Genomic DNA, 21,510 nt, shown 5'->3' with positions numbered 1-21,510 from the left:
TTAAGACCAGAAGAGACCAAAAGTTCTGTATAATACTTGCAAGAATATTTCACCCCTGTAGAGGGGTTATTACATTGCTAATGCATTCCTCCTACACTCCATTTCCAAACTAAGAGAAGCCTAAAAACATTGGGGGGCGGTGGGGTGTGTGTGTGTTTGGTTGGTTGGTTTTGACCCCAATTATGTGAGTTGATCTATTAGAAGGTATAATTACATTCCACAGGCAATGTGAAGTCATCTTACCTCCCATGCAAGGGTAACATCAAGAACAATTTCCCACCCTGTTAAAAGTAAGTCTCTTTTCTTGTTTAGGTTTCTTTTACGGCTCCCAGCCTTGCCGGTCCCCTAATTTCTTCCTGTTTCTGATTCTGATTTCTATGCAAGCCCAGAAGAAAGTTGGCAGTGTTATGAACAAAGAAGACATACATCCAAGTACTATCTCAGAATGAAGGAGATACAAAAAATCAACAAAACCCCAAAATAGAAAGCCAGCTCTTTTGCTGAACTTTCTTTTTGTACCCATGTGTACTATACCTCCTAAATTGCCCATGCATCTCATCCTTTCTTGCACCTGTCTCAGCTTTCAAACCCAGCACTTCACGCAAAATATATGCTTAACAGCATATTTGTAAGTTCTGGGAGATAAGGGGAAAAGCTGCTTCTGATGTCAGACTTGGAGGCAGGGAGTCTGCAGACTGCATTTTTTTCCCTATAAGAACCATCACTGCTTGGCATGCACAGCAGGCTGTGTCATCTTTACCACTCACTCCCTACAATGGTCCTTGTAAAGCAGTTCAGACAGAGGGCAATGAGCCATTTCCAGGGGGAAGGGAGCGGCATCATGTACAATATCTGTCAAAGGAAACAAATGGGCAGGATGTGGAATAGATCCCAAGAGAATCCTAATCAAGTCGGTATCAAACAAACCCTCCATATGCTGAAGGAACATAACACTAAACTCCTTTTGAAGTTAAAAGTAGTACAGTCCTTTCCTATTAAAGCACAAGTAATAAGGCTATATCTTAGTGTAGCTTCTGCCGGTTTTTGTTTTTTCCCCACACACTGCAATATTTGAAGTACTTCTTAAAAATAACAAAAGTGGGGAAATTACATTCATGGTTTTCTGTTTCAAATATTTATATGTTTTTACAAAAGTTGAGGGAGGAGAGCTGAGATGTACATATACATGCAAATAAACATCTGGGAACTGATATAACCATTGAATGCAGGAAAGTTTTGGCAATCAAAGATTATGCATGCAATCTGGACACAAAAGAAAATAAGAATGTATCTTTCATAGGAGAAGACATAGGGGAAGGCGAGCAGGTAGCCAGCAAGCAGTTCTCCACATCAAAGAAAAGCCTGCTTGTCAAATCAGACTGTTGGCATAAGGAGAAAAACAAGATCAGGAAAGCCTGTAAAGCTATTCAGGCACTGCCTATGGAGAGGGATTTCACTCCTCACCACCATACCGTGCAATACAGCATGCCAGCCCCATACAGCGCAACCCTGCTGAGGCAGAGAAGCCCTTCCCCTCTCACCCACCAGATGCTGCTCTGACCCTGCAGACCACAGAACCCAAACCTTGTTTGTAAGAGCTCACAGCACTCTGTCCACTTGTGTAAACTAGCTAAAAATCATGAGAGGTGTACCTTCACTAGGTAGATCCATTGAGCAAACGTCTCAGTTTGCAGCTGCTGACATGGTTACCTGGCTGGAAAGCATTTAGATAGTAGATATCTGCTACCTGCAGGTTTGTTCAGCTGGAGAAGGAGGCAGAATTCAGTAGCAAACAAGCTAGGTGTAGCCATCTTACATTAAATGGGTGCACGAATGCATGTAGTCTGTGACAAGTGACTTTCATGTCCATATAGTGCGGTCCAGACACAGGGCACAGGGATCAGAGGCACATTACAGAAATCAGGGTATCAGGCAGCAACAAGAAGCTGAGTCAACACCTCAGCAAGAAAGACTCAGAAAAGCTGGTAGAAAAGAGTCACTTTTACCACAATTCAGAGCTCCCCTGATATCGCCGAGCATGAAACATTCAGAGTACACCCCAAAAATGTACCTAGCAATGGCTGACTTTTACATCTGGAGATGTGCTCTTTGTAACCACCCTTGCTGAAATTAAATAAATTGCATTCAAGAAGCCTTCAGTCTGTTGTACTCTTGAGTATCATAATGGCAGTGGCCAATAATATCTGGAGTCTATCACCATGGAAGATGTGAATTTTAGTCTAATTTTGTTTTCTGTCTTGGCACCACTGAGAGGTGAAAAGCTGTGAGCAATCCATGAAAAGATTTCAAGGGAGCTTCTTCTGGCATACAGATGTTATAACTTTAGCTGAGGTGAGTTACATAAGGATCTGTTAATTTGTGATAAAAAACAGGTTCTTCTTGTCCGTTTCTAAAACATAGATCAGCTTCCAACAAAATCAAGCTACTTCTTCAATCAATGCAACATCCTTTCTCAGTTAAACAAAGTGCATGTTTCATGACAGCATCTGGCAGGTGCAGATTTACAAATTATTAGCACATTTGTTTTTGCTAGAAACCTCATTCATATCACAAAATGAATTGTTTTGTTAGCTTATTTGAAGACAAGGTGATTTCCTTATCATGTTGCCCTTAGGATACTCAAAATACCACTTTTGCAGGGGAATTTTGTTTTATCCTCTTTTATGAAACAGAAAAAAGAGGATCTATATGTATATACACATATATTTGGTCTAATTCAAGCAATATTTAAAGCTGATGCTGATAAATTTGTAAAGGCAAACAAAGAAAGGTGCATGTCAGATAGTACTTAAATGTCTATTTTTTAAATTGTGATTAAAAAACACTTTCAGCTCAGCACCCTACCGCACAACAAAGGCAGCAAATCCAACAGTGCAGGAACTTGCCCACACTTCAGTGGGATAAAGCAAGGCATGTTCAGTATTTCTGGTACTGCTGTGAATTGATTTTCAGTGGAAATAGCTTCTGATTGTCTGGCATGGGCCTTAATGATTCTATTATGACTGTAGACCTTTCCCCCAGCTTTATTTGAGGCTATTATGCTTATGGGCCATACAGAATTTTGGTCTTGCCAACTTTGAGGACCAGAAAAAAATAAATCAGTAAAAGCATCTGCTGTTGATTGTTTAAATTAAAAGCATAGAGCTCTCTCTTCACTTGAAATCTGATTTTCTTCTTCGCATAGTACTCTTAGCAGCATACCTTGCATGACATCTCTAGCTAGCATAAATCAACAGAGCTGTAGTGAAGACAGTAGCTAACAGCCAGAGACTCCTCCCTTACACTATTTCATTTTCTCTGCCCTTTTAGGAATGACAGACATTGGTGCATGCTTAACTCACCTTAACACACATTTTCCCACCAAGAGTGTTACTTACATCTTATTCCATTATTAACTCAGGCCACCAGGTCGAAAGGTTGTTGTGCTACTGTCGTACCTTCATGACGACATGGGGGGTTGTGTTCATTGCACCATGCTCTAAGCATGGTGAAGAGGAGGCCTTTAATGCAGTGCAAAAAAGCAAGTCTGCATAAGGGGAACCCACACTTTGAAGCTGATATGGTTGGTACTCCCCAGGCTATAGGGCCTCAGTCATGTAGGTTTCACACCACAGCCATGACCCCTTTGGCTTCAGCAATAGGGCAGGGCTCCCCCAACAATCTCTCAGGTGGTGGTACCCCATATGCACCTTCAGAGACAAGGACAGCCATGAGTTTGCTGTCAGCAGTGTCCATGTGTGGAAGTGAAGGACCTGCAGTTAGACCCTTACTACAGTTTCTCCTAAAGTTGCTCCCAGCTGCAGGAGCTTAGTGTCTCCTCTTGCATCAGTTTTCCCCTCTCTCAGCTATGTGGGGCTCCCTGTACCCCAGCAGTCTGCAAACACTTGTGCAGCAGGAGAGTGCTAAGAGCTGCTTTGTGCTTCCCATGATTTCAGCCATAGGAAATGCACAACTCCAGCAGAGTCACTATAAACCTTTCATTTGCCAAAGGCACTCCAGCTGTGCAATGAACTACCAGTGTGCAAAAGAGAGATTTCCCCCCAAAAGCAGGCAATGGCTGGGAGACCTAAAACTTTAAAATGTCTGACTTGCAGTATAGCATGATAGAAATTCATCTGTGTCTTGAAAAGGCTTTTAAAAAAGTCTGTTGGAAACCCCAGTAGATTAAGATGCAGGCTAGTTTTGCTACAAATGAGGGAGGTATGTTGTTTTGTTTGTATTTCCTTTGGGAAGCCCTAACATCCAAGCTTCAGGAAGAAAGAAAGCATCTACTTAATTTCTTTACTCTCCTGTTTTCTTTTATTGTCCTGCTTTCTTTCATGGGTTTCTTTTTTTTCTTGTGTGTTTCTGTGAACCTGTTACTAAGAGCCAGAGTCACTGTTACCCACGATTACAGGGTTTATACAGATTTGATCAGAACTTGAGTCCACCAGAAATTTGGAATTTTACATTAATAGCCTTAAACCCAGGAAATTTCTGAGGCTAGAATTCACTGAGTGTTTCAGCCCCTGTGGTTTCTCCTACTGTCCTCTAGAAAACACCTTCACATGTGCTTACCCAGATTCCAGAAAACACCAGTGCTCAAAATTATACCCACTTCTCATTAGAGAACCCAAAAATTTAAAATCACTTTCACCAGCTGAATCATTGCTGTTCATGGTCTTGATCAGAAAAGGAATCTCATTTAGGAGTCCTGTTTACTATTCAAAGGGACGTGGACAAACACAAGAAATGAGCCCATGTGAACTTCATGACATTCAACAAAGCCAGATGCAAGGTCCTGCACCTGGTCAGGGCAAGTCCCAGTACTGATGCAGGCTGGGGGATGAAGGGATTGAGAGCAGCCCTGCGGCAAAAGACTTTGGGGTACTGATGGGTGAAAAGCTGGATGTGAGCTGGCAGCATGCACTCACAGCCCAGAAAGCCAACTGCATCCTGAGCTGCATCAAAAGTGAGGCTAGCAGGATGAGAGAGGTGATTGTGCCCTTCTGCTCTGGTGAGACCCCACCTGCAGTACTGTGTTCAGCTCTGGAGCCCTCAAAACAGGAAACACATGGACCTGTTGGAGTAGGTCCAGAGAAGGGTTCAAGGTCAGGTTGGATGGAGCTCTGAACAATCTGACCTAGTGAAGATTGCTCATTGTAGGAGGATTGGAGTAGATGACCTTTAAAGGTCCTTTCCAACACAAGCTATATCATGATTCTGTGATTTATATCTGGAGTATGAAACTTTAAGTCAAAAGGCAGGACTATACTAGTTGTACCGTTACTGCTCTCCTGGCTAACATTATGCCTTTTTAATTCCTTCCTGGAATTACAGAATGCATTTGTGACTATGCTGGATCTCAATACCACATGAATTGCATATACAAATGTGACTGTGAACTGAAACAACCTTTAGGTTAATCTTTCCTGTGGACCTGGGGAAGATTTTTATTTAGTTTTGCAAACACATTGTGTTAGCCATGGATGGCTGGTGAGGTTTGGCTAAGTTACATGTTGTCAAACAGCATCCAAAGGAAAGGAAAAGTGATTATAGAACAGTTTGTTTCTGAAGGGACCTTAAAAAATCATCTAGTTCAACCCTGTGCCATGGACAGGATCAGGCTGCTCAAAGCCATGCTAAGTCTGAACACTTCCAAGCAAGGGGCATTTACAACTTCTCTGGGCAATCTGTTCCAGTGTTTCAACTCCCTCACCATAAAAAAATTCTTCCTTTTGTCCAATTTAAATCTGCCCTCTTTCAGTACAAAATCAATGTGACTTGTCCCACCAGTACAGACCTTGATAAAAATTCTCTCTTCATCTTTCCTATAAACTTCCTTTATATATTGAAAGGCCACGATAAGGTCTCTCTGGAGCCTTCTCTTCCCGAGGCTAACTGTGAAATATAGTTTAAGTTTTGGTCCTGGGCAAACAGAGTCAGAGTCAGAACTGGTATTTAACACAGAAGTTAGAAACAGGAGCTCTGGCCTTTATTTACTTGTTCTTCTCTAAGTAAGAAATGTCTGCTTAAGGAGACAGGGGAGAGGACAGTTTAACACGTTCTCCATGAGCCCTGTGGAGTGCAGACAGAATCACAGTCATATTAATATATGATAATGCATTTAATGAGTCCTGCTTTTTGATAATTTTATGTTGCAGCAAGTGAAAATCTCATTTGGCTGTGATTTGCACTGTGCCAGCATTAGATATTAGTCTGCGTTAGATCAAAATCAATGCTGTCACTGAAGTATCCATTCCTTTCATTTCTCTAAATAGCATTTTGTCCTGATATATTGAGTCATTGCAGTACAAGCAATAAAAATCAGTAAATTCTTCTGATTTTATTTCAGGGTATAAACAACTCTTAATTCATCCCCTCTTCACAGAAGGGTAGGACCAAACAGAGTAAATTTAGATAGGCTTTATTTAGAAAAACTTATATATTTTCCATAGGAGCAAATAAAAGGGGCTATTTTGGGGAGAGGGAAGGTGAAGAAGAGTAAGAGAGATGGAGGAGGCAGCACAACACAGTGGGATCATGCCCATTTGGGTGTCTGCCAAAAGAAAACAGATCAATCCATCTGAATGTTGTCATTAGGGATGTGACAGGTGCCAGCAGGTCCTAGACTGAATGGGTTGAAAGAGCATATGTGACAAAGGGGAAGTGATAGTGGCCCAGATAGAATAGAAAATAGACTGATCTAGACTTCATGTGTCATTCAACATCATTTTTCTGCTTTACATCATGCCTAATATGTGCCGCACACACTATAGTTGCCTGGGTAGCCTTGATAGCAAATCAGATTGGCAAACACATCTGTTGTCAATAAACTCCCACGATTTTACAGAGTTCCCAGTCTTTGCTAAGGCAACTATCTTGTGTCCACTTAACAGATTGCAGCCAGTCACGCAGCCCTGGGGAAAGCAGATCGTCAGATCAGAGTCTGCCCTGTGGATCAAAGAGGAGCAGATGTGCTCTCATTGGGCCAAGAATACTGAATAACTGACTCACAGATCAAAGGCTGCTCAATGCTTAATCGTCACATTAGTGCCTTCTCATATCAGAGGTAACCCAGAAAATCTCAACTCTCCGACTGATTAGCCTACTTGTCCCAGAAAATTTCTTCCTTCAGTCCCTTGCTCCCCAGTTGTTAGTTTAGTCTTGATGTAAGGCACAACAGCTGGCAGTTCCTGGATAGAAGACAATGTTCCCAAGCTTCTGTCTCAGAACTTGGCTATCTCTCAAAACTATGGCACAATATGCTACTTCTCACGTGAAAAGGCAAAACAGCTTCATGTTAGTAACAGCTTGATTAAATATGAGATAGAAAAGGCATGGGAAAAATAAAGCTGTGGAAACACTTGCACTTCTCTCACTCAAGCAGGTGTCTTGCTCCTCCTCACTTACCGGCTTTCTCCTTAGGCTCCTCTCCCAGAGTCCAGGCTAGCTCACCAGAGATGTGCAAGACTTCAGTGCCTTCTATGCAGTTTGCACAAAAACTTTATCCCACCCTATGTTTCCTGTAATAGTTTCCTGGTTCCAGTAAATGGGCATGAGGAGAGTCAGAGGAAAATCGTACAGCCCAGACAGTACCTCTATCATACATTGTTTCCACACATAGCTTGTTAGGGGAGCAGGGGCCAGGCGCCCCAGGAAATAGAATGCGTTGGAATGGTTCTGAGAAAAAGATCGCGTTGAAAAACATTTTTCTTTGAAAGCCGAAATGCTTAGCAAGGTGGGTTCCAGTTTCAGGAAAACCAGTACGGAGAAGGGATTTGTAAGGCTTTGAACTAGGCTGTCAAGTCAGAGGGACTGCAGAAGGGAAGCCAGGTTGAAAATTCTGATTCTGCCAAGACAAAAAGGTATGTTTTCCACAGATCCTTTTCATAAAAGCACTCTAAAGTATCTGGTTTTCCTTCAGTGCAGAAGAAAAACTTCACAATCTCAGAAGCTGTTTTAAAACCTGCAGAAGCTGTCATGAAACACAAAGTGTTCCTTTGCAATTGTTCCCACAAATCGGATAGCTTTTTAGCTTTAGCTTTAAAGACCTGCAAGTCTTTAAACAGCCACAGGTTGAAGTTGAGTTCTGCAAAGGTGCACAAAAGTCAACAAGTGTCTTGAAGAGATTTTATAAGATGCCTCTAATATACCTAGAGATAGGCTACTTCTCTTGGGAAATCTGAAATGAAAGCACTTTCTGGAAAAGTCAGGTGGTTTTCAGAGTCTTTCTGACCCATCATTGAAGAGTGCTTAACCCATAACAAATAAGAGCAAGGCATGTAACTCACACTGCAGCTGTAGTAAATTCCACGTGCAGCGCTGGATTGCAAGACTGCAATCAGTAAAAGAAACACATTTAGTGATTCTTGTGTTGGCAGGTAGCAGATGAACAGCTACAGGGCCTACTAAAACTACCATGACCACAGATCATTTCCATGTCCTCCCATGTTGGGAGGACAGACAGAGAGCTGAAATGAGAGCCTCAACTGTTTTCACAGTTAAAATCTTTCTGTTTTTTCAACTCTCACTTTCTTGGAGATTGGGACGTTCTGCTTTGTTTCTTAAGCCTTGACAATTGCACCTCATTGCAGGATTCCAAAGACAGCGGGAATAACCTCAGTTGCTATGGCAATTACTTGCAAGGGACAATCAAAATAAAGAAATGTTCATTTGAGTTTACATCTCTGTTGACTCAGGTGCTTTTGGATTCCATGGAGTGTGTGGCTTCTAGCTTTAAGTTTGTAATTTACAGCTTTAAAAGCAATCAGCTTATTTTAAATATGTATGTTGATAGCAGTCCTAAGTTAATTACACCTGCCTGTCAAGCTCCAATGCATGATAAAACATACTTCAAAGGTTTTCTTGACTTTGTAGGCAACTGGGTAGCAAAACCAAAGATGTGATGAAAAGTATTTAATCTCACTTTTGTAGATTTCAATGTCTTGTTACCACCTTTTTACAATAAGCTCATGCTAAAATTTAAGGATGCTTTTTGGTGGTGACCGGATACCTGTTAAGTACTTCCTATTGCAGATGCAAGCCAACCATGCTTAGAAACAAAACTTTATGAAGCGCCTCTATAATTTCTTTTTCAATCATTCACATAATGCATATTACAGAATGAATGAAAATTAAAGTCTAGATGGGAGCATCAGGCAGGGACATATTCAGGTTTCTATGACTCAGCTCAGGGAGCCTGGGAAGGCAGTGAAAGCAGGCAAAATACTGCTGAAAGGTTATTTTCACTGTGCTGCCTACAAGTCATTGAACACTACAGGTATTTTTCACCTTCTGGAATCATGTGTTATGTGAGAATCTCGATACAAAAGAGGAGTTTCTTCTCAGCCATGACTGCAGAGGCAACCTAAGGATTCAAAAACCAAAATGCAAGAAGGAGAACAACCTGAACATAATGGTGTTTACTTCTAAACTGAATCAAAGTAGAAAATTTTCTTAATGTTTGTCCGCTATTTAGAACAGACTCAACTTCATTATTTGTTAAATCATTATCAGAAAAAAAAACCTTGCTAGAAAGATGTAATAACAGAGCATATTCACTTCATTTCTTTTGTCTTTCTAATTTGTGCCCTTCTATGTTTCTAGATTTTTATGTATTAGGAAAAAAAATCCATTATTAAGGTGCCTTGATAAAGTTCTGCAACCAAAAGGTAATACTGTTTAAATTAAGACTTGAATTTACTTGCAGTATTCAACCTATAGCTTGGATGGGCAGCTGACATGGTCCTCAAGCAGTGCCAAGGTGAATGTCATAAAGCTAATGAACAGCATCCTTCACTTGGTCCCCTAGAACTTGGCAACTAGACAAAAATCTTTTATGTAATTTATTTAACACATTCTATATTCCCAATATTAGGAAATACGTAAATGCAGCAGAATATTTTGATATATAGAATCATATATATAAAAATATATATATTTAGCACTCAGTGTGTATATATACGGGATATATATATTCTGAGCATTGAATAATCTGCTTGAAAGTGAGCTGTGCAAGCTTTTCTTAATCATTGGTTACAACCAGTTAATAGCTGGTTTGTTATTCCTTTTTATACCCTGTATTTTTGTAAACATCATCCCGAGGCTAAAGTGTGTTAAGAGCAAATGAAATAATTCTTTAAATAAAAAGACTCATCAGACACTTCTCAGAAAGGGCTTCAGTGTCAAGTGACTTGAATATCCCTGCAAAGAAAGCTCTATTGTGTGAACCGTATTGGCTCACCACAGCTATGAGAAAGTATTCTCAAAACTCTTTCTAGAGGATGAGACCTGACCTTCATACCAAAATGGCAAACATGACAGCAAGACACCCTGCAGCAGCATGAGCACCTTGCAGTAACCCACTCTCACAGAACAATGCCAGTGCTCAGAAACCAAGATTTTTAACATAAATCCCTCTTGGCATTTCTCCTTCTGAATGTGCAGTTTCTCATAGGCATATACATGATAACAAACTATCAGGCAGCTCCAAGGCCAAAGGCAGGTTGATTCCTTTGGAGAGCTGTGCTCTCCCATACACTCTTAGGGGATGTCCAGGGGCAGTGTCACACAGCTGGAGAGGTACATCTGTAAGGCAAGATGTCCATGTGCAGGAGGTGGTCCCCCCAGATTATGGTCTGGGCACAGCACTGCACTACTACACCAGCAGCTCTTTCAGGAGCCAGGCTGGTGTCCCCATGCAGCAGGTCACTGTCACTACGCTGCATGAAAGCACAAGCTCAGGGCTGTCAGACATACTGGTGGTTCCAAGTGACAAATTCAGAGTTTCCATGTGTTCTCCAATCCATCTAGCCAACAAAGAGCAACAATGTCATGGGATTTGTGTGACTAGTCCCAGCTGGAGAACCATGCCCAGATTTCAAACACAACATACTGAATATTTCCAGCAAACTCTCTCATACCAGTTCATCAAAGGAAAGTGGAAAGGGAGGAAAATCTCAGAAATATTTATCAAACACTTTCCAGCACGAGTGCCAAGAAATCATGAGATATTTGTGAGTAGAAAATGAAGGAAAATTATCAAATTCTGCTCCAGAAATTATCTTCTGCTCTCTTTCTGAAATAGTTTTGGAAGAAATCTAGCTCTTTGCTGAATAAAAACCATCTCATACAACGTATCATCTCTGGCTCAGCTGCATATTCATTTTCCACTTGGGGCTTTCCTTACCAGCTGTAAGAAGTTCCACAAATGGGCAAAGAGCCCAAGTAAATATCTGACATAAGAAGTTTACTGCAAAAACTAGAAAAGCAGCATTAAGAACATGGATTACAGATAGGGTTGGGGGTTTTTGCACTGTCCAGCCACTAGAGGGGACAGGAGACACTCGGCCAGCGGAGTACATCACTAAACGAACAGAAAGCCATACTCCGAATATAGAAGCCTTTTATAAAAGAACTCTTGGAAGAGCAGAATAGAAAACACAGAGACCATATAGAAATGCTCTACTTCAAAAGTAAGTTCCTGCACACAACCTTCAGACTGCCCTTCTCAGTGATGCAGTTTTAACTTTCAAATATGCAGATCAGGGAAGCAAAAGTACTCTTGCTTTTAAAAAAAAAGAGTAAAAAAAGGTCCAACCTTGCTCTTCTGCAGACAGAACGCTCTTGGGAGAGGAGTGTGATAATTAAATTCACACTAAAGCTCAATTTTCTAACTGGAGGAAGCTCTGCATTTTCCTCAGACAAGAGAAATCATAATTGAGCTGCCTCCTTCTCACAAGTTCTTCCTTCTAATTCAAGCAATTAAAAAAAAAAACCAAACCCAAATGAATAAAAAGTGATAGGGTGAAGTTTTGGTTTAACAACAAAAGCATACATTTATTCCCAAGAATAACCTTCCAATTGCTATGAAAATTGTAGTTCACGTTCTGTCTTCTGCAGTCAAGGTGTTTCCAGATATACACAGCTAACCAGATCTGATAGTGCTGGAAACTGTAACAGAAGAAGAGCACTGGATGTGCTTGAAAACACAAAACTTTAAGGAAAATTCTGGAAAAATTAGTAATATGAAATTGATGTCACAGCAAATAAAACTGTAGCAATGTGAAAACTTTTAACAGTTTTACAATAGGAAAGTTTTAATTTCTTTAGGGTTACCTGAGACAAAGCTAAAAATATTTAAAATGCTATCTGAGAAGGAGGAGAAGCAAAGCAAAAATCAGTAACTCTTGAGTGAACCTTCAGTCTTGGGGAAAAATTTCAGATCACAGGGCTTTCTCCCAAAAATGCTGCTTTTGACAAATGCCACTCTTGCTTGGAAATGTCCTAGTGACAGCCAAGTGCAGCTGAGATCTTACTCTCTGCGTGGCATAAGTCGTGTTCTTCCCTTCTTAGCAGCTTATTTGAAGACAGCTATTTGAGTTTCCCTAAAAACCCTCTTTCTGTACAGTAGGCTTCACAACTGCAAAATATTTCTCCATTGCATTGGACCGCTTACTACAGAATGCAATCTCAACAAAACAAAAAAAAATCATGGTTTTCAGCTTTTCATTTAATCAGTGAGATTTTCAGATTTCTGATTCCTGACAGTTTTGCATTCAGACCTCTTCTTCTCCCCTGGTACCCACCCCAGTCTGAAATAGACCATTACACATCCATTTGAGTACAATGTCCTGTTTGATTTCAGTCCAAAAGGCATCCTTACTAAGAGAGCTTTTAGGAGAGGGGTCCATTTAAAAAATGCTATTTAGGGTGGAAAAAAAAAAAAAAGAAGAAAAGATAGAGCTTGTATGCAGCAAAGGATAATTATTTTTTTTACTGACAAGGAATGACTTAGAAGAGTACAGCTGGTAGGAGGTGACTGAATTTGTAGCTTGCGTGCACACTAGGTTAGTGCTCAACAAAAAGCTGCCAACTGCTTCATCTGAAATGCTGTTACAGGCTGACTAATTCCACAAAAGAAAGTAGAGGTAATATTGATAGTCTTAACAACTACCTTGGTGTGAATAATTATGTTAATGATAGGTACTGAATGCTGAAAGACATTGTTTAGACAGAGCCGGGGTTGTAAACTGTATTTTAAAATGCAGAGCAACATCTCCACTATGGCTTCCCTGATTTATCATTGGCTGTTACTCATTTTTTCCTTCATGATTAACACTGTCTATAACCCAGAAATTTAAGACTATTTCAAAGCTGTGCTTTTCTACTCACAAGTACGAAGCTCGATGGTTGTTGGATTATTTAGCATATTTCGTGAGGAAAGTTTAATATATGATAACTTGAAGTGTTCAGGGTGCGTGTACTGATAATTGGCACCTTGGCAACTGCTTTGAAAGTATGTGAGAATAGTGCACAATTCAAAAAAGACTGTGAGAACACAAGATGGTACTGATTTCCACCATTTTTGTAACCAAAACCTGTGCTGTAAAACTCTAAAAATCAGAAAGAGCTACAAAAATGCAAAGAAAAATTACAAGGGAAAAAGAAAACAGAATATCCAAACTGTATTTTGCATTCAGTAACATGGTGGCACAACCTTGAAATTAATTGTATTCCTCTTTCATTTTAGACAGATAAGTTATTGAGAATGAAAAGCCTAGTGAAAAGAAATAAAAAACAAACCCCAAAACACATAAGTCTTCTCTGCTGCTCCATTCTATTGCAACTAACATATTATTATCTCCCACAACTATTAAAATCTACTTACTGTTTTTCTTTGAATCCCTTCATTTATAACAACAGATTCTCTCCATTTTCAAAGCATCCCATTTTGCCATTCCAAGGACTTACCATACATCCTCCACTTCATACAAAGCAGAAACTATGAGTGTAAGCAAATGCTAATAATATCCCTTGCCAACAGAGTGATCATCACACTTCTTTCATACTGCTGTTTGCAAGGGTCAGGAGAAAAATTAAATGCCTTCAATACTTTTAATATTCCTTTCCATAGAAGAAGCTTCTGTAGAATTTGCAACTTGCAGGAAGTCTGATTGCCCTCATCAAAGTGGATCTATTAAAGCTATATAATCCCAGAAAGTATATTAGCAAGCATAAATCCAAAGCAGGCTCCCACGTTATCTTCTCATATCAAAGCTAAAAAGCAGAGAGTTTTCAGGTACCAACTAGCCTAGAGGACTCTACAAAACATGTTTCAGGTCTCTTTTCTTCTCTCTTGCCCTTGTTTGTAAGTAACTGGATACAGGAAAGTTATTCTCACCATTTAACAATAAATTTTCTTTTCCACCGTGAGTTGGGTTTGGAGCTACAAAACCCTTTTAGGCTAACGCTTACAGAAATGAAGATCCACCACTCTGTAAGCAGGCTGGGCTGCACCGCCAGCACGAATTGCTGCATGAGCTGCTTTTCCCCTGTCCTCCCATCTGTACATACGACTCTGAACAGACTCACAGGGAAAACCAGATAAATCCAAAATCTCTTCACCAATACAGTTATTTCTTTTTCCTACCCACCCTTCTCCCCCTTGTGCGTTACTGGCAGATCTTACTTTTCAGCATCCAGGCACTAATGTAATACTGAGTCCTCCTGCTATGTAAACTCCCTGCATGCATTACTCCTGTGGGGAAGCAGCTTCCCACACTTTCTCCCTGGCAACCCTCTCTGCATGCACTGCTTCAAGTTAGCAGGCACAGAGAGCCCAGGAGTCCTAACTAGCACCCAAATAACCCCACAGCAGGGAGTTTGGCAGAGCCTCAGTTGTAGGAAATAATGTGTCCTGGATTTAACTGCATTACAGAGACAGCTTGTACATTCTTTCTCCTCTGCAGTTGCATCTTGCAAAAGGGAAGAAAACCAAATAACCTCCCAAACCAACAGTGTTACAGCTCAGAGCTCTTTACCTCTTTCTGAACTTGCTGGCTCTCAGTTGCCAATGTCAAACCACACTGCATTACAGCAGGGTATCTTCTCTGTACCCCCTTATGAAAGCACCAAACCCACTTCAGCAACAGCCACTTGCACAAAAGCATGTAGGTGCCACCATTACAAAGTGTACATGCTCTGCTTTCTGACAAGAATTTGAGCATTTAAGTAAAGCAGGATCTGAGGCCAATACTTGATCCAAGCCTAAGTGCTTTGCCAGGTCGGAGAACCCATGCTGCAGAATTGCCAGTCCCCTATTTTATCCACTGATCCTGTCTTTACATAGGAATATAGGGTGTCAGTGTTCCCTCCTATGGATACAGGCCTGTTCTCCAGCTCAAAGTCACTTGACCAGAAGCCAACAGTTTCTTTTTATTACGAGTAGGAAGAGAATGGAACAGAAGGACTGAAACTTTCTGGTTCTGCTAGTTCCAGAAGGTTGGAACTAGACGACCTTCAGGTCCTTTCCAACCATATCTATACTATGATTCTATGAAAACAGTGACAGGTTTTTGAGAGGAGAACAAATGCTGGTCAAAAAGGTCCTTTAAAATCACCAATTCTGATGCACAGCCTAGTATGGCCCCTGAAATTTCACCCTGAATTTCTTGACTAAACTATGACTTCCCTTAGAGGAGATTCAGGACCACCCTTATTTGCATCAAAGTTCCTAGGATAACACCACAGAAGATCAGAAGAGTTTGGCCTGCCAAAGAAAGTGCACTGCCTTTCCCCTACCAATCTGGAGATAATACGTTACTGCCTCCTACAAACATACTTACCAGTGCATCCGGCTATATGTTTTAGCTCTTATTATTCATTTTGTCTGGACCAAGTAGCATAAGCACACTTAAACAATACCAAGATGATGGGCAGGGTGAGTGGGGAAGTAGCATTCCTTATAGATGTGAAGGAGAAGCTCTACCAGACAAGGCATACTAATGCTAAATATGAAAACAAATAATCAACACAATTGAAAGAGAAGGAAAGTGAAAGCAAAAAAGACAGACAATTTGTTAAAATTGATCACAGATGAAAAGCAAGAGGTTGCTCATTTAGCCACAGCATCCCTGCAATAGGAACATCCCTGCAAATAGGAAATTGTGCTTAATTTACATGTGAACAGTGTTACAATCTGATTGCTTATGCTTAGGTCAGCCATGAGATGCTGAAATCACCTGTAACTAATAAACATCTATCACAGTCAGCTGTTTTAAATGGCTTGACAGATTTGTTAGCTGAGACAGTGATAATAAATACATTAACATGGTGAGGGTGTAGTGCCTCGTGTTGTGTGCTGGAGGCAGTCCTGTGGCAGTTCAGGGCATCGGCTTTTTGTACTCAGACTTAAACTGAAGATTAACTTAGAAATGGATTTTCAGCTTATTTGGTACCTGCAGAAGTAACACCCAGTGTGGGTTGTTATACATTTCCTTGTTCTTTCTGAAGGTCTGTAAGTCACGTTCTTTCTGTTTTGGAGGTGATGACTGGGTCCCTAGAGAGTTAGATGACTATGCAGCAGCAAGTCTCTTTGTTGCAAATCTCCTATTTACCAAACCTCAAAAAAGATTGTCTGGGACCCTCAGACAAAGCTATCCTTAAGGTCCCTGTACATACCCAAAAATGAGAAATGTGAGGAGAATGATGTATCTTCTTACGTAACAGTCCACAGAAATTATGCCATTACCTTTTTTATTCCAACATAACAGATGTGTCAAGAGAGTGAATGTCGTGTTGCATTACTATAATACTCTTATCCAGGCCACCTTCCCAGTGTTGTGTACGTGAACAGGCGAATTGTACTTGCTACCTCTGGCACCCTTCAATGCAAGAGAAGAAGTCTAATTAGAGAAAAGAAGTGCTTTAGTTTCTACTTCATTGTAGTTCTGCTGATCATTTCAGGTTCCTCCAGGAATGCTGATCTACAAACTCACCGCTCTCTCAAGCTTTAGAGAAAAACAGTAGGTCCAGCAAACAAACACATGAGGCAGAATGAAATGCTTACTCTGCTACTGCTCCCTGTTGCTTGGCTGAGGAAGTATCAGATAAAAATGTCCTTGATACGGCTTCATGCACTGGCCTTCCAGGACAAAATATCAGTTGCACAAGCTGAAGGGGGAGTAAAGTCACCATTTCAGGGCTCAGTATCTGGGATAGAAAAAAAAATAAGTTGTGTTTATATACAGATAAGAAAGTGGTTCCTGTGCATATCACCCACTCTTCCTGAATGCATATTTATTGTTTTGTATTCCATATATCTCAGGTCCTCATTATCTGTTTCACACATGACTCCCACATACTCTGTGGAAATAGAAATAAGTATGCATTTGTTAACAAAAATAAGGTATTGGGATACAGGGGAGGTGTGAAAGTCAGAGATGAGCTCAAAATCTTAATCCAGTCGTTATAAAAACTGTAATAATAATTATCATAGAGTCATAGAATAGTTAGGGTTGGAAAGGACCTTAAGATCATCAAGTTATAATCCCCCCTCACCTCAGACTAAACCGTGTCACCCAAGGCTCTGTCCAGTCTGGTCTATTTCTCAAAGTGACAAGGGTAGAGTAAACTGACAGACTTTCTACTTTTCTACCAAAAGGTTGTATCTGGGTAACTCTCAGCCATACTGACCTTTCCACAATTGATATTGCAAAGAACTTTTCTTCTAAAGCTTCTCTTTTAGCACCAACCTAGATGTGCCTGAAATTTACATTGAGACATAGGCTATGAGGCATTTTAGTGGCAAATATTCACTGAACAAATGATGTTTTAAGTAGTCTATGTTAAAATGTTTACATTTGGGCCAAACTGGGTAAATATTTTTAACTAAATATTGGTTTAATTTTTCCTAAGGAGGAAAATATAGCTATTATTTACAAAAACAGTATTATATTTGGGGTTAGATTAATAAAGAAATGCAGGTTGCATTCCCAAGATAATCAGTAAGAGTTAAGACCCTTCTTACATATTCCTCACCCTTCTTCACTCCCAACACCCGTAGTAAGTATCAGGCATAATGGACAGCTCAGGCTCAGATCCTGTCTTTGCCTTACTCAAAGGCAAATCCAAGACTCCTCACCCTATGTAATGGCCAAGTGTGGGTAGCATTAAAAAAGGAACATGTTTAAAGAATGGCACCACCTTTGCTCCTCCCTGCCGTGTGACTATGATTTTTCTGAACATTGAGTTATAAAACCAAGCTATTATTGTTTATAGGCAGGCAGAATAATTTGCTGGATCCTATTTTTAATTGCCAGATATTCTGAAAAAATCTCCCATCCAAATCAATCTGAGGACATTTTTCATTTTTCTGTTCAACCACCAATCTTAAAGCCAGTTGTTTACAAAACCATACTCTGAAGGCAAATGAGGATGCCTGTTCAAAGTGTGAAAAGAACAGACCAGATTGCTTCTGCATACTAGCCATTGGAAGAAAGAACTGCTTTGAAATTTTGATTTTTGCCAAGAAGTCCTTTGCGTCCATCTTGTTCATTGCTGGCTAATTACCACCTTTGCAAAGAATCTACATGGTTAGATCTCCTTGGAAACTAGCAAGGCTAGGGAAAAAAATAAGTCTAAGACTCTGGATTTGAATTCAGAAATGGTTTTATAGCAGTGACTTAAGGCCCTATCACCTCTGATGTCAACTGATCACAGCATTTACATGAACAACAAAGCTGTTCATCAGGATAGTTGTTCATCCTATCAGGATAGGGATAAAATATCCTTTTTAGCATCTGTCCACTTCTTATGAACCCATCCTCCTGCCCCTTAACCTTGAGGATGTCAATGACTTCAGAAAGAGAAACGCATATTACACAGCTGAGAGAATATAAGAAGTGCTGTACTATGCCATGGTAGTGGGAGCACGTAAGCCTGTCAGTCCACCTACTCCCCCACAACCCTACTTCCTGTGTTAGACCTCTTGGAGGGAGCATCCCTGCCCCATCCTTTCAGTGTCTACTAAAGACCTATTGTCTATGGGCTTGCCAAACCACTTTTGAACTTCCTGGTATTGTCCAACTGCATAGCCTCCCAAGGGCAACAAGCTTCTGAAGCCACTACCAGCTGTTAAAGGAATACTTTCTTGTAACTCTTTTAAAAACAATCTCCTCCTAGTTATGCATGATCCACAGAATATTGGGATTCTCCGTCTCCCTGCCATTCTTCTTGGCCTTTACCCTCTTTTGACTTAAGAATCTAGGCTTTTTTTTTTTAACCATCTCTTTGTGTGGCAGATGCTGGAGCTTCTCCACCCCTTTGGCTGCCCATCTCAGCTACCTTCTCCAGTTCTTCCATGGCCTCCTGTGGTCAAGGGACCATGCATGCACACAGTACAATAGGATGTTACCTGGTTTTAGAAGGTGGCTCCTGGCCCTGAGAACAAAAGGAGCTGTAACTATCTTTTTTTTTATTTGTTTTCCAAGGGGAAAACAATAATTCCTGGCAAAGTATTACCCTTCTGCCACTGGCCTCAGCCTCACAAATGGGCTTTGAATTAGTTTTAAACAGAAGAAAACCAGAAACCTACCCAATACACAAACTAATTTGTTTGCAAATGTTCCACTCATTTCATGCATGGAAAGCCAATCTGAAGCAGCCAAGCTCTATTTTTACCATCTCAGTTTTCCCTTTAATTTTGCTTCTGGATGCACAAGAAGTGTGTTCTTGTTACCAGCCTATTCATGTATCAAAGCTATCCTTTGCAGGCTCAATACTTTTGTTTACTGCATGGGAGCTGTTTTCTCTTTAAAAGGTCAGCTCCTTTATCAAGTGTGTCTTTAAGTGAGTCCAACTACGTACACCTGACTGAAAAAGACAAAGCATTTACATTTTATTCCAGTATATTTATTGTTTCATGCAGTAGCTCTAACAAAGGCAATCTGGATTTCTGATGCCTATGAGCAAATCACTGAAAGATAGTTCATACCTTTCAGAGATAGATTTTCTCCCTATGCAAATCAGGGGATATATGAAAAGCAGAACTACTCTTCTCTCTCAAGATTCTAAATGCTATGAAAGCTTTGAATTATTTGTGCTCATGCTGAGCTTTGCTAGCTCCAATAAAGATACATGGGCTCTGCTATCTGAAGGCTAATGTACCATCTAAAAAGTCAATTATTTAAAAAACCTAATAGCAGTTCAGCCTGTTCTGATATAATCCATATGTACTGCTGAAAGAAAACATAAATCCAAAGCAGTGTTTTTTGTATGAAACTCTACATTAAAAATCAAATGCCATGAAGAACTCATAACACATTTGCAGAAACTGGATGTTGTAACCTAGCCAGGTGTGATAAAAGAGCTCAGCAGGAAGGGTTCTGGTTACCTCTCGAAGTATTTTACTTTTAGAGAGGAAACTGGCGACCTAGTGACTTCTGCATGGGACAATCCTGGTGAATGATGGGTTATTTTCATATTAGAAAAAATGAAGAGCAAATCAAAAAGACTTTTGCATACTTTTTAAGAAAGCAAGAAAAACAAATAAAACCCCTATGTCACCCAAAATAGACATTACAAAGTCTTTCATATAGGACCTCAATTTCGAGGTTATTTATCCTTTCAAACAACTTTGTTTCCTAAACCTAGGTAAAATTTCACTGTGAAAATTTAAATTCTCAATCTGTTGCTAAAAGCTCCTAGACTTCAATATTTCGCAGTCAAAATATCCCGTTTTTGAGAGCCTGAAATCAAATGTCTTTTCCTTCATAAAGCATTTTGGAAAATTTGTTGGTCAAATTGAATGCAATTTATAAAATGTTTCAGTGGTTACAGTACTTTTGTTGTTACCTATTTCCCTATAGAAAAAAAAAAGCAATTACAGCAATTTCACAGCAATGTCTGATTCTTTTTTTTGAACAAATTTATAGACCTATTTATTATGTAGTTTAAGTGAAATAATGTATTAAATGGTAGTTTAGACACCACTGAATTGTTTATTTCAAGACAAAAATTTGATATTTGTTGACATGGAAACATTTTTTTGTGGTTTTGACTTCAATTTTTAGTCATGCTGGGTCTCATATTGTACTTGCCTGAATATGTATTTTAACAAGTTCATGTGCAGATGGGTATAAAACCCTGTATAGCTGGTACTTATTGCAGAAAGGTTATATTGCTTTTTCTTTCAAATTCAACAAAGATTAAGAAAAAAATCTGGATTGAACGAAACCAGACACATGTTCTTTCAATCTTTTGTTCCAATTCAACTAAAAAATTTCTTGGTGGAAAAAAAATAAAAAGAAGTAGTTGAATCAGTTTTATTTTCTTGCATTCAATTTGCTTTGCACACAAAGCCACAAGCTCTGGCTTATACAAACCTGTTGCTGAATGTGGAATTTCTTCTATCAGATATGAGCATTAGGGAGATCCAGCCTGTAGCTGCAGTCTCACTGCCTGGAAATAAGAGCACACAACCCTTCAGGCTCTGCATAAAACAGGAGCAAATTTTTTGAAGATACTTCACAGGGACATTGAGTGGAATAGCTATTTGAAAAAATATTTGACGGTAGCTTTGGGAGCAGCAGCACTCATGAAAAAGAAACATTTCTAGCAGCTCCCTCTTATATGGATTCCTTGGCATTCGACAGTGTGGTTAACTCAGTCTGTTTTCACAACACTGGTAGGAATTTAGTGTTTCTGAGATGTCCACACACCATCAAA

The 21,510-nt window shown here is 39.9% G+C and overlaps 1 protein-coding gene across 6 annotated transcripts in view; it reads left to right on the top strand.

Annotated features, from left to right (window-relative positions):
- Positions 1–21,510, top strand: part of KCNJ6 (potassium inwardly rectifying channel subfamily J member 6) — a 168,550-nt gene that overhangs the window by 94,872 nt on the left and 52,168 nt on the right. Inside the window, exon 1 of one of the 6 annotated variants that reach the window (XM_061359155.1) lies at positions 2,256–2,352. The exons of 4 other annotated variants lie outside the window; for them this stretch is intronic. The gene's annotated coding sequence lies outside the window, so the exon portion shown is untranslated. Of the gene's footprint in view, positions 1–2,255; positions 2,353–7,050; positions 7,073–21,510 lie in introns of those variants that run through there. One more of the 6 variants, XM_061359156.1, reaches the window with a different exon arrangement.

The sequence above is a fragment of the Neopsephotus bourkii genome, unplaced genomic scaffold, assembly GCF_033783945.1.
Source record: "Neopsephotus bourkii isolate Nb327-2 ecotype Australia unplaced genomic scaffold, CSIRO-AGI_Nbou_v1 NB_962, whole genome shotgun sequence".
Classification (NCBI taxonomy): Eukaryota; Metazoa; Chordata; class Aves; order Psittaciformes; family Psittacidae; genus Neopsephotus; species Neopsephotus bourkii.
Note: the sequence above shows the minus strand (reverse complement) of the source record. Positions and strands in the feature narration are given on the sequence as shown.